Source organism: Bombina bombina, chromosome 4 (assembly GCF_027579735.1).
Source record: "Bombina bombina isolate aBomBom1 chromosome 4, aBomBom1.pri, whole genome shotgun sequence".
NCBI lineage: Eukaryota > Metazoa > Chordata > Amphibia > Anura > Bombinatoridae > Bombina > Bombina bombina.
This window is the reverse complement of record NC_069502.1, coordinates 1176463283-1176475960: the sequence shown is the minus strand read 5'-3', so window position 1 is coordinate 1176475960 and position 12678 is coordinate 1176463283.

Genomic DNA, 12678 nt, shown 5'->3' with positions numbered 1-12678 from the left:
AGCCAGCACATCAGGCCTCACAACACCGGAGGCTAAGACACTGACTCCTGCTGTGACTGTCTCCACTCTACTTATGCGCTTCTCTCAGTCGGTGACATCACGTTTAATAATACTGGAGGGCAGATGCTAACCTAACACACTGGCTGTGCACATCTGTGAGGGTTATTGTTATTTCTAATTCCTTCTTCCCTGAGATACCTGCGCAGTGATGGAGTATACAGAGTTAGCCAGGTCTGCAGCTGAGAAATTATCTTACAGCAAAGATCAGAGCGGCTGGAAACTCTGCAAGAGAACTGTGAGTGAATCAACACGATCTAATAGTGTAACCGTGTGTTTGGCTAACAAGCTGATGTGTGTTTTCTTGTGCCAAACTTATGTCACAACGTCTTCTGTTTAATTCTGTTAAATATGACTGCACTCTGAGTTTTGTGACTTTGTGTGTGATACGATATGACATTGTATGCGAGTACGCTGTTATTTATGTGTTACTCTTATTGGTTTTGCGATATACTGTGATGTGTTGCATGGGGCATCTGTGTTAAGCAGCTCATGGGATCCGCTGAATTAAATTATAGTCTCTCACTCTATGCTATATTCTATTCTAGAGAGATAAAACTTTGCAGTGCTGTCCGATCATCTCACATACTGTGCTCTGTAATGACTCTTCTTTAATTGGAGTAGTGCCTTGTTTATCTCTCCGTAGTATCAGAGCTATATTAATTCAATGTAACTGAATAACAGTTAAGGAATCTACTTCTGGAAAGACGCTGCCTGATGCTGGTTCTACCAAAGTTACGTGCATTTGTTGTAAACTTTTGGTAACTGTTCCTCCGGCTGTAGTTTGTGATAACTGTCATGATAAACTTTCTAATGCAGATTGTGTTTCCATTAGTAATAATCCATTACTTGTTGTTGTTCCTTCAACATCTAATGTTCAGGATGTCCCTGTTAATGTAAAAGAATTTGTTTCTAAATCTATTAGGAAGGCTCTGTCTGTTATTCCTCCTTCCGGTAAACGTAAAAGGTATTTTAAAACTACTCATATTTCAGATAAATTTTTAAGTGACCGCCATCATTCTGACTTGTCTGTTTCTGATGAGGATCTATCTGGTTCAGAAGATTCTGCCTCAGATATTGACACTGATAAATCTTCATATTTATTTAAGATGGAGTTTATTCATTCTTTACTTAAAGAAGTGTTGATTGAATTAGATATGGAGGAGTCTAGTCCTCTTGATACTAAATCTACTAAGCGTTTAAATTCGGTTTTCAAGCCTCATGTAGTTATTCCAGAAGTTTTTCCAGTTCCTGATGCTATTTCAGAAGTAATTTCTAGGGAATGGAATAGTCTGGGTACTAAATTTACTCCTTCTTAAAGGTTTAAGAAATTGTACCCTGTGCCATCTGATAAATTAGAGTTTTGGGACAAAATCCTTAAAGTTGATGGGGCTATCTCTACTCTTGCTAACCGTACTACTATTCCTACGACGGATAGTACTTCCTTTAAGGATCCTTTTATAGGAAGCTTGAATCCTTTCTAAGGAGAGCTTATTTATGTTCAGGTAATCTTCTTAGACCTGCTAATTCTTTGGCTGATGTTGCTGCAGCTTCCACTTTCTGGTTGGAGGCTTTAGCGCAACAAGTGTCAGACCATAATGCTTATAGCATTGTTAAACTTCTTCAACATGCTAATAACTTCATTTGTGATGCCATTTTTGATATCATTAGAATTGATGTCAGGTATATGTCTTTAGCTATTTTAGTTAGAAGAGCTTTATGGCTGAAATCTTGGAATGCAGATATGACTTCTAAGTCAACTTTGCTTTCTCTTTCTTTCCAAGGTAATAAATTATTTGGTTCACAGTTGGATTCTATAATTTCAACTGTTACTGGGGGGGAAAGAAACCTTTTTGCCTCAGGACAAAAAATCTAAAGGTAAATACAGGGCTGCTGATCGTTTTCGTTCCTTTTGTCAGAATAAGGAACAGAAGCCTGACCCTTCCCCTAAAGGAACGGTTTCCGTTTAGAAACCTTCTCCAGTCTGGAATAAATCCAAGCCTTTTAGAAAGTCAAAACCAGCTCCCAAATCCGCATGAAGGTGCGGCCCTCATTCCAGCACAGCTGGTAGGGGGCAGGTTACTATTTTTCAAAGATATTTGGATCAATTCGATTCACAGTCTTTGGATTCAGAACATTGTTTCACAAGGGTACAGAATAGGTTTCAAGGTAAGGCCGCCTGTGAGAAGATTTTTTCTGTCACGCATTCCAGTAAACCCAGTGAAGGCTCAGGCATTTCTGAAATGTGTTTCAGATCTAGAGTTGGCTGGGGTAATTGTGCCAGTTCCAGTTCTGGAACGGGGTCTGGGGTTTTACTCAAATCTATTCATTGTGCCAAAGAAGGAGAATTCCTTCAGACCAGTTCTGGATCTAAAAATATTGAATCGTTATGTAAGGATACCAACATTCAAAATGGTGACTATAAGGACTATTCTGCCTTTTGTTCAGCAAGGGCATTATATGTCTACAATAGATTTACAGGATGCATATCTTCATATTCCGATTCATGCAGATCACTATCAGTTCCTGAGATTCTCTTTTCTAGATAAGCATTACCAGTTTGTTGCTCTTCCTTTTGGCCTAGCAACAGCTCCAAGGATCTTTTCAAAGGTTCTCGGTACCCTTCTCTCTGTAATCAGAGAACAGGGTATTGCGGTATTTCCTTATTTGGACGATATCTTGGTACTTGCTCAGTCTTTACATTCTGCAGAATTTCATACGATTCAACTTGTGTCGTTTCTTCAAAGACATGGTTGGAGGATCAATTTACCAAAGAGTTCTTTGATTCCTCAGACAAAGGTAACCTTTTTGGGCTTTCAAATAGATTCAGTGTCCATGACTTTGTCTCTAACAGAAAAGACGTCTGAAGTTGGTTTCAGCTTGTCGAAACCTTCAGTCTCAATCGTTCCCTTCGGTAGCTTTGTGCATGGAAATTCTAGGTCTCATGGCTGCTGCATCGGACGCAATCCCCTTTGCTCGTTTTCACATGAGACCTCTTCAGCTTTGTATGCTGAACCAATGGTGCAGGGATTATACAAAGATATCACAAATAATATCCTTAAATCCCAATATTCGATCTTCTCTGACTTGGTGGTTGAATCACCATCGTATAATTCAAGGGGCCTCTTTTGTTCGTCCAACCTGGACTGTAATCTCAACAGATGCGAGTCTTTCAGGTTGGGGAGCTGTATGGGGATCTCTGACAGCGCAGGGGGTTTGGGAATCTCAGGAGGCCTCTTCAGTTCTGGCCTCTTCTGAAGAGAGAATCGTTTATTTGTTTTCAGACAGACAATGTCACAACCGTGGCGTATGTCAATCATCAAGGTGGGACTCACAGTCATCAAGCTATGAAAGAAGTATCTCGGATACTTGTATGGGTGGAAGACAATTGGGAAGCATATTATCTCAGTCGCCAGACATTACATCCGGGCGAATGGTCTCTTCACCCAGAGGTATTTCTTCAGATTGTTCAAATCTGGGGACTTCCAGAAATAGATCTGATGGCCTCTCATCTAAACAAAAAACTTCCCAGGTATCTGTCCAGATCCAGGGATCCTCAGGCGGAAGCAGTGGACGCGTTGTTGCTTCTTTGGAATTATCATCCTGCCTATATCTTTCCGCCTCTAGTTCTTCTTCCAAAAGTGATTTCCAAAATTCTAATGGAACGTTCGTTTGTACTGCTGGTGGCTCCAGCATGGCCTCACAGGTTTTGGTATGCGGATCTCATTTGGATGGCCAGTTGCCAACCCTGGACACTTCCGTTAAGACCAGACCTATCTCAAGGCCCATTTTTCCATCAGGATCTCAAATCATTACATTTGAAGGTATGGAAATTGAACGCTTGATTCTTAGTCATAGAGGTTTCTCTGACTCAGTAATTAATACTATGTTACAGGCTCGTAAATCTGAGTCTGGAAGACATTTCTTGGTGTTCTTCTCATAAATTCTCCTGGCATTCTTTTAGAATTTCTAGAATTTTACAGTTTCTTCAGGATGGTTTGGATAAGGTTTGTCTGCAAGTTCCTTGAAAGGACAAATCTCTGCTCTTTCTGTTCTTTTTCACAGAAAGATTGCTAATCTTCCTGATATTCATTGTTTTGTACAGGCTTTGGTTCGTATCAAACCTGTCATTAAGTCAATCTCCTTGGAGTCTTAATTTGGTTCTGAGGGTTTTACGGGCTCCTTCGTTTGAACCTATGCATTCTCTGGATATTAAATTACTTTCTTGGAAAGTTTTGTTCCTTTTGGCCATCTCTTCTGCTAGAAGAGTTTGAGTTATCTGCTCTTTCTTGTGAATCTCCTTTTCTGATTTTTCATCAGGATAAGGCGGTGTTCAATTTTTACCTAAGGTTGTGAATTCTAACAACATTAGTAGAGAAATTGTTGTCCCTTCATTTTGTCCTAATCCTAAGAATTTTCTGGAGAGATCTTTACATTCTTTGGATGTAGTAAGAGCTTTGAAATATTATGTTGAAGCTACTAAAGATTTTAGAAAGACTTCTAGTCTATTTGTTATCTTTTCTGGTTCCAGGAAAGGTCAGAAAGCTTCTGCCATTTCTTTGGTGACTTGGTTAAAGTCTTTGATTCATCATGCTTATGTGGAGTCGGGTAAGTCCCCGCCTCAAAGGATTACGGCTCATTCTACTAGGTCAGTTTCTACTTCCTGGGCTTTTAGGAATGAAGCTTCTGTTGATCAGATTTGCAAAGCAGCAACTTGGTCTTCTTTGCATACTTTTACTAAATTCTACCATTTTTATGTTTTCTCTTCTTCTGAAGCAGTTTTTGGTAGAAAAGTACTTCAGGCAGCTGTTTCAGTTTGATTCTTCTGCTTATAATTTCATTTTTTTTTTTTCATTATTGAGATTAAAACTTTTGATTTGGGTTGTGGATTATTTTTTCAGCGGAATTGGCTGTCTTATATCCCATATGTCACTAGCTCATGGACTCTTGCTAATATGAAAGAAATGAATTTATCAGGTAAATTCTTACATAAATTATGTTTTTCTGCCCTGATGATGATCTTAGCAAACATTACCTAAGATCCTGCTGGTTTCCACAGAGCAGTTGAAGGTAGTGTAAAAGAAATATCTTCAGTGTGGAGAACCGTGTCATGCTACAAGCAGCATTGAGGTATGTTCAGTCATTTGTTTCTGGGGCGACTTGATGCATCAGAACAGGCTGACATTATTCCCTGTCTGGGGAGGGGTAATCAGTGTGCACTATATGTATGGAAAATGTGTACCTGGAATTCCCTTTATATTGATTGCTAAATATGTCTAAGGATATCTTTAAGGTATATTCAGTGTGTGCTAGACGCTGGGAGATGCGGTTTGCTGGCTAAGGGCTGTCATTGTCATTTCATTATAACTGGCCTGAGGGAGTGCTTTTTAATGAAGTTACACTTTGTAATTGAGGTGTGTGTAAGAAGGGCACATGGCTTTTAATACTTTATTTGGGAACCAACATGTTTGTTTTTCTTTACTACCCATGCGGGTCTCAGTAAGGCTAGAGTTACGCCCACGGTGGGCAGGGCCTAATTTCACGTGCTCAGCTGCGCAGTATCATCCGGATCAGATAGACAGCAAGGTCCTGGGCTCCGGTGGGGCCTAAGTTGTTTTGACAAACAAAGAGACTTAAAGAACTACTCAAGCAGAATCAGTGTGTTCTGGGGGCAGGAAGGCGCCGCAGCGGAGCTGTGGCGAGGTGCAGGGGCCTGAATTAATAAAAAGTTGTTATAACTTGGAAATTCAATATAATTTGATATATAACTTATCTAAGCAAAGTGGTGCAATATTGTTAAGCTATTTTGGGCACTTAAGGACAGTTTTTATTGCTGTAAAAGTTGTTTATGAGAAAACAGAAAAATGTTATTATTTAAAGGCGCAGTACACTTTTCGCTTCAAAAATAGTCTATGTAATTTGACTTCAGAACTCAATATTTCATATAAAGAATGACTATTATTGCTATAAATAGATAGTTGATAGATATTATTGCTATAAATAGAGTTGTTATATCTGATAAATCAATATATATTCATATTTTCCACTCTAAGCAATCTGGTGCAATACTGTAAGACTATATTGGGCACTTTAGAACAGTTTTTGTGGCAGCAAACATTATTTCGAAGAGAAAATTGTTGCGTTTTTATTATTTAAAGGTGCAGTACACGTTTTAGTGTAGAAATTTTGTATATGTAATTTGACTTTAAAGCTCAATATTTTAAACAAAGAACGACTATTATTGCTATTGCTAGTCTGTTTAACATGTCTGAACTTGAAGAAACTACTTGTTCTATGTGTTTAGATGCCATTGTGGAACCCCCTCTTACTTTTTGCCCCTCATGTACTGAAAGGGCCTTACAATGTAAAGAGCAAATTTTCTTTAAGGTAAGTGTGCCTAAGGATGTTTCTCAGTCTGATGAGAATCAGGGTATGCCGCTAAATTGTCTCCAAGCGTCACAACCTTTAACGCCCACCCAAGCGACGCCGGGTTCCTCAACCGCATCTACTTCATTTACTCTGCAGGATATGGCTGCAGTTATGTCATCTACCCTTACAGAGGTTTTATCTAAGTTGCCAGTGTTATAGGGCAAACGCAGCAGGACAGAAGTCAATATTAATACTGCAACCTCTGATGCTTTGTTGGCTATTTCCGATGTACCCTCACAGGGATCTGAATTGAGGGGCAGGGAACTTCTGTCTGAGGGGGAACTTTCCGATTCGGGAAGTGTTACCGCAGGTGGATTCGGATGTCATGTCCTTTAGATTTAAGCTTGAACACCTCCGCCTGTTGCTTCGGGAGGCTTTAGCGACTCTGATGATTGTAACTCTATTGTGGTACCACCAGAGAAATTGTGTAAGATGGACAAATACTTAGAGAGGTGCCTGCTTACTCTGATGTTTTTCCGGTTCCTAAGAGAATCTCGGAAATTATTACGAGGGAATGGGAAAGACCGGGTATCCAGTTCTCACCCTCTCCTAATTTTAAGAAAATGTATCCCATATCTGACACTGTTCGGGACTCTTGGCAAACAGTCCCTAAGGTGGAGGGAGCTATATCTACCCTGGCTAAGCGTACAACTATTCCTATTGAGGACAGTTGTGCTTTCAAAGACCCTATGGATAAGAAATTGGAGGGTCTTCTAAAGAAGTTATTTATTCATCAGGGTTTCCTTTTACAACCAACGGCCTGCATTGTACCAGTTACCACTGCGGCGGCCTTCTGGTTTGACGCCTTGGAAGAGTCTCTTAAGACTGATACTCCCTTAGATGACATTTCTTTCATGTAATTAGCAAGAGTCCATGAGCTAGTGACGTATGGGGATATACATTCCTACCAGGAGGGGCAAAGTTTCCCAAACCTCAAAATGCCTATAAATACACGCCTCACCACACCCACAAATCAGTTTTACAAACTTTGCCTCCTATGGAGGTGGTGAAGTAAGTTTGGGCTAGATTCTTCGTTGATATGCGCTCCGCAGCAGGTTGGAGCCCGGTTTTCCTCTCAGTGTGCAGTGAATGTCAGAGGGATGTGAGGAGAGTATTGCCTATTTGAATTCAATGATCTCCTTCTACGGGGTCTATTTCATAGGTTCTCTGTTATAGGTTGTAAAGATTCATCTCTTACCTCCCTTTTCAGATCGACGATATACTCTTATATATACCATTACCTCTACTGATTCTCGTTTCAGTACTGGTTTGGCTTTCTACTACATGTAGATGAGTGTCCTGGGGTAAGTAAGTCTTATTTTCTGTGACACTCTAAGCTATGGTTGGGCACTTTTTTATAAAGTTCTAAATATATGTGTTTAAACATTTATTTGCCTTGACTCAGGATGTTCAACGTTCCTTATTTCAGACAGTCAGTTTCATATTTGGGATAATGCATATGAATCAATCAATTTTTTTCTTACCTTAAAATTTGACTTTTTTCCCTGTGAGCTGTTAGGCTCGCGGGGGCTGAAAATGCTTCATTTTATTGCGTCATTCTTGGCGCAGACTTTTTTCTGTCATACATGTCGCCGGAAGTTGCGTCATTTTTTACGTTTTTTTGCGCCAGAAGTGTTGGCGTTCCGGATGTGGCGTCATTTTTGGCGCCAAAAGCATTTAGGCGCCAAATAATGTGGGCGTCACTATTGTCTCCACATTATTTAAGTCTCATTATTTATTGCTTCTGGTTGCTAGAAGCTTGTTCACTGGAATTTTTTCCCATTCCTGAAACTGTCATTTAAGGAATTTGATCAATTTTGCTTTATATGTTGTTTTTTCTATTACATATTGCAAGATGTCCCAGATTGACCCTGAGTCAGAAGATACTACTGGAAAATCGCTGCCTGGTGCTGGATCTACCAAAGTTAAGTGTATCTGCTGTAAACTTGTGGTATCTGTTCCTCCAGCTGTTGTTTGTAATGAATGTCATGACAAACTTGTTAATGCAGATAATATTTCCTTTAGTAATGTTATATTACCTGTTGCTGTTCCATCAACATCTAATACTAGTGTTCCTGTTAACATAAGAGATTTTGTGTCTAAATCCATTAAGAAGGCTATGTCTGTTATTCCTCCTTCTAGTAAACGTAAAAGGTCTTTTAAAACTTCTCATTTTTCAGATGAATTTTTAAATGAACATCATCATTCTGATTCTGATAATGATTCCTCTGGTTCAGAGGATTCTGTTTCAGAGGTTGATGCTGATAAATCTTCATATTTATTCAAAATGGAATTTATTCCTTCTTTACTTAAAGAAGTCTTAATTGCATTAGAAATAGAGGATTCTGGTCCTCTTGATACTAAATCTAAACGTTTAAATAAGGTTTTTAAATCTCCTGTAGTTTTTCCAGTCCCTGATGCTATTTCTGAAGTAATCTCCAGGGAATGGAATAATTTGGGTAATTCATTTACTCCTTCTAAACGTTTTAAGCAATTATATCCTGTGCCATCTGACAGATTAGAGTTTTGGGACAAAATCCCTAAGGTTGATGGGGCTGTTTCTACTCTTGCTAAACGTACTACTATTCCTACGGCAGATAGTACTTCCTTTAAGGATCCTTTAGATAGCAAGATTGAATCCTTTCTAAGAAAAGCTTACTTATGTTCAGGTAATCTTCTTAGACCTGCTATATCTTTAGCGGATGTTGCTGCAGCTTCAACATTTGGTTAGAAGCTTTAGCGCAACAAGTAACAGATCATAATTCTCATAGCATTGTTAATCTTCTTCAACATGCTAATAACTTTATTTGTGATGCCATCTTTGATATCATTAGAGTTGATGTCAGGTATATGTCTCTAGCTATTTTAGCTAGAAGAGCTTTATGGCTTAAAACTTGGAATGCTGATATGTCTTCTAAGTCAACTTTGCTTTCCCTTTCTTTCCAGGGTAATAAATTATTTGGTTCTCAGTTGGATTCTATTATCTCAACTGTTACTGGAGGGAAAGGAACTTTTTTACCACAGGATAAAAAATCTAAAGGTAAATTCAGGTCTAATAATCGTTTTCGTTCCTTTCGTCACAATAAGGAACAAAAGCCTGATCCTTCACCCACAGGAGCGGTATCAGTTTGGAAACCATCTCCAGTCTGGAATAAATCCAAGCCTTTTAGAAAACCAAAGCCAGCTCCCAAGTCCACATGAAGGTGCGGCCCTCATTCCAGCCCAGCTGGTAGGGGGCAGATTACGATTTTTCAAAGAAATTTGGATCAATTCAATTCACAATCTTTGGATTCAGAACATTGTTTCAGAAGGGTACAGAATTGGCTTCAAGATAAGGCCTCCTGCAAAGAGATTTTTTCTTTCCCGTGTCCCAGTAAATCCAGCGAAGGCTCAAGCATTTCTGAAATGTGTTTCAGATCTAGAGTTGGCTGGAGTAATTATGCCAGTTCCAGTTCTGGAACAGGGGCTGGGGTTTTATTCAGATCTCTTCATTGTACCAAAGAAGGAGATTTCCTTCAGACCAGTTCTGGATCTAAAAATATTGAATCGTTATGTAAGGATACCAACATTCAAAATGGTAACTATAAGGACTATCCTGCCTTTTGTTCAGCAAGGGCATTATATGTCCACAATAGATTTACAGGATGCATATCTGCATATTCCGATTCATCCAGATCACTTCTTTTAAATTTTTACCTAAGGTTGTGAATTCTAACAACATTAGTAGAGAAATTGTGGTTCCTTCATTGTGTCCTAATCCTAAGAATTCTAAGGAGAGATCATTGCATTCTTTGGATGTAGTTAGAGCTTTGAAATATTATGTTGAAGCTACTAAGAATTTCCGAAAGACTTCTAGTCTATTTGTTATCTTTTCCGGTTCTAGGAAAGGTCAGAAGGCCTCTGCCATTTCTTTGGCATCTTGGTTGAAATCTTTAATTCATCATGCTTATGTCGAGTCAGGTAAAACTCCGCCTCAAAGAATTACAGCTCATTCTACTAGGTCAGTTTCTACTTCCTGGGCGTTTAGGAATGAAGCTTCGGTTGATCAGATTTGCAAAGCAGCAACTTGGTCTTCTTTGCATACTTTTACTAAATTCTACCATTTTGATGTGTTTTCTTCTTCTGAAGCAGCTTTTGGTAGAAAATTACTTCAGGCAGCTGTTTCAGTTTGATTCTTCTTCTTATAATTTCAGTTTTTTTCATTATAAGATTTAAACTTTATTTTGGGTGTGGATTATTTTCAGCGGAATTGGTTGTCTTTATTTTATCCCTCCCTCTCTAGTGACTCTTGCGTGGAAGATCCACATCTTGGGTAGTCATTATCCCATACGTCACTAGCTCATGGACTCTTGCTAATTACATGAAAGAAAACATAATTTATGTAAGAACTTACCTGATAAATTCATTTCTTTCATATTAGCAAGAGTCCATGAGGCCCACCCTTTTTGTGGTGGTTATGATTTTTTGTATAAAGCACAATTATTCCAATTCCTTATTTTTTATGCTTTCGCACTTTTGTCTTATCACCCCACTTCTTGGCTATTCGTTAAACTGAATTGTGGGTGTGGTGAGGGGTGTATTTATAGGCATTTTGAGGTTTGGGAAACTTTGCCCCTCCTGGTAGGAATGTATATCCCCATACGTCACTAGCTCATGGACTCTTGCTAATATGAAAGAAATGAATTTATCAGGTAAGTTCTTACATAAATTATGTTTTTAGATAGAATTAAGGCTCTTAAAGGACCAGTCAACACAGTAGATTTGCATAATCAACAAATGCAAGATAAGACAATGCAATAGCACTTGGTCTGAACTTCAAATGAGTAGAAGATTTTTTTTCTGACAATTTTAAGTTATGTCTTTTCCACTCCCCCTGTACAATGTGACAGCCATCAGCCAATCACAAATGCATACAAGTACCATGTGACAGCCATCAGCCATTCACAAATGCATACACACTTATTCTTGTACATGCTCAGTAGGAGCTGTTGATTGAAAAAGTTTAAATATATAAAGACTGCACATTTTGTTAATGGAAGTAAATTGGAAAGTTGTTTAAAAGGGCATGCTCTATCTGACTAATGAAAGTTTAATTTTGATTAAGTGTCCCTTTAAGCTGGCTAATTTTTTTTATTACGGATGGATGCTGCCTTTCAGGAACTTAATCAGGCTCCTTTAAGGGACGTCATCCAAGATGGCGTCCCTCGAATTCCAATTGGCTGATAGGATTCTATCAGCCAATCAGAATTAAGGTAGGAAAATTCTGTTGGCTGATTGAATCAGCCAATCAGATTCAAGTTCAATCCGATTGGCTGATCCAATCAGCCAATCAGATTGAGCTCGCATTCTATTGGCTGATCAGAACCTTAATTCCGATTGGCTGATAAAATCCTATCAGCCAATCGGAATTCGAGGGACGCCATCTTGGATGACGTCCCTTAAAGGAGCCTTCATTCGTTGGTAGTCCGTTGGGCCAGCAGGATGTTCCGCGTCGGAGGTCTGCAAGATGGATCCTGAAGAAAGAAGATTGAAGACCCCGCTTGGAAGATGACATCGCCCGGATGGAAGACTTCTTCAGCGCCGCTTGGAGGATCACTTCATCGGATGGAAGACTTCTTCAGCGCCGCTTGGAGGATCACTTCATCGGATGGACGACTTCTTCAGCGCTGCTTGGAGGATCACTTCATCGGATGGAAGACTTCTTCAGCGCCACTTGGAGGATCACTTCATCGGATGGAAGACTTCTTCAGCGCCCCTTGGAGGATCACTTCTGCCGCTCTGGATCTCCTCTTCAGTACCATCGGTGGCTCGGCTGAGTGAAGACGACTCAAGGTAGGGTGATCTTCAGGGGGGTAGTGTTAGGTTTTTTTAAGGGGGTTTGGGTTAGATTAGGGGTATGTGGGTGGTGGGTTTTAATGTTGGGGGGGGTTGTATTTTTCTTTTACAGGCAAAAGAGCAGTTTTCTTTGGGGCATGCCCCACAAAAGGCCCTTTTAAGGGCTGGTAAGGTAAAAGAGCTTTGAACTTTTTTAATTTAGAATAGGGTAGGGCATTTTTTTATTTTGGGGGGCTTTGTTATTTTATTAGGGGGCTTAGAGTAGGTGTAATTAGTTTAAAATTGTAATATTTTTCTAATGTTTGTAAATATTTTTTTATTTTTTGTAACTTAGTTCTTTTTTATTTTTTGTACTTT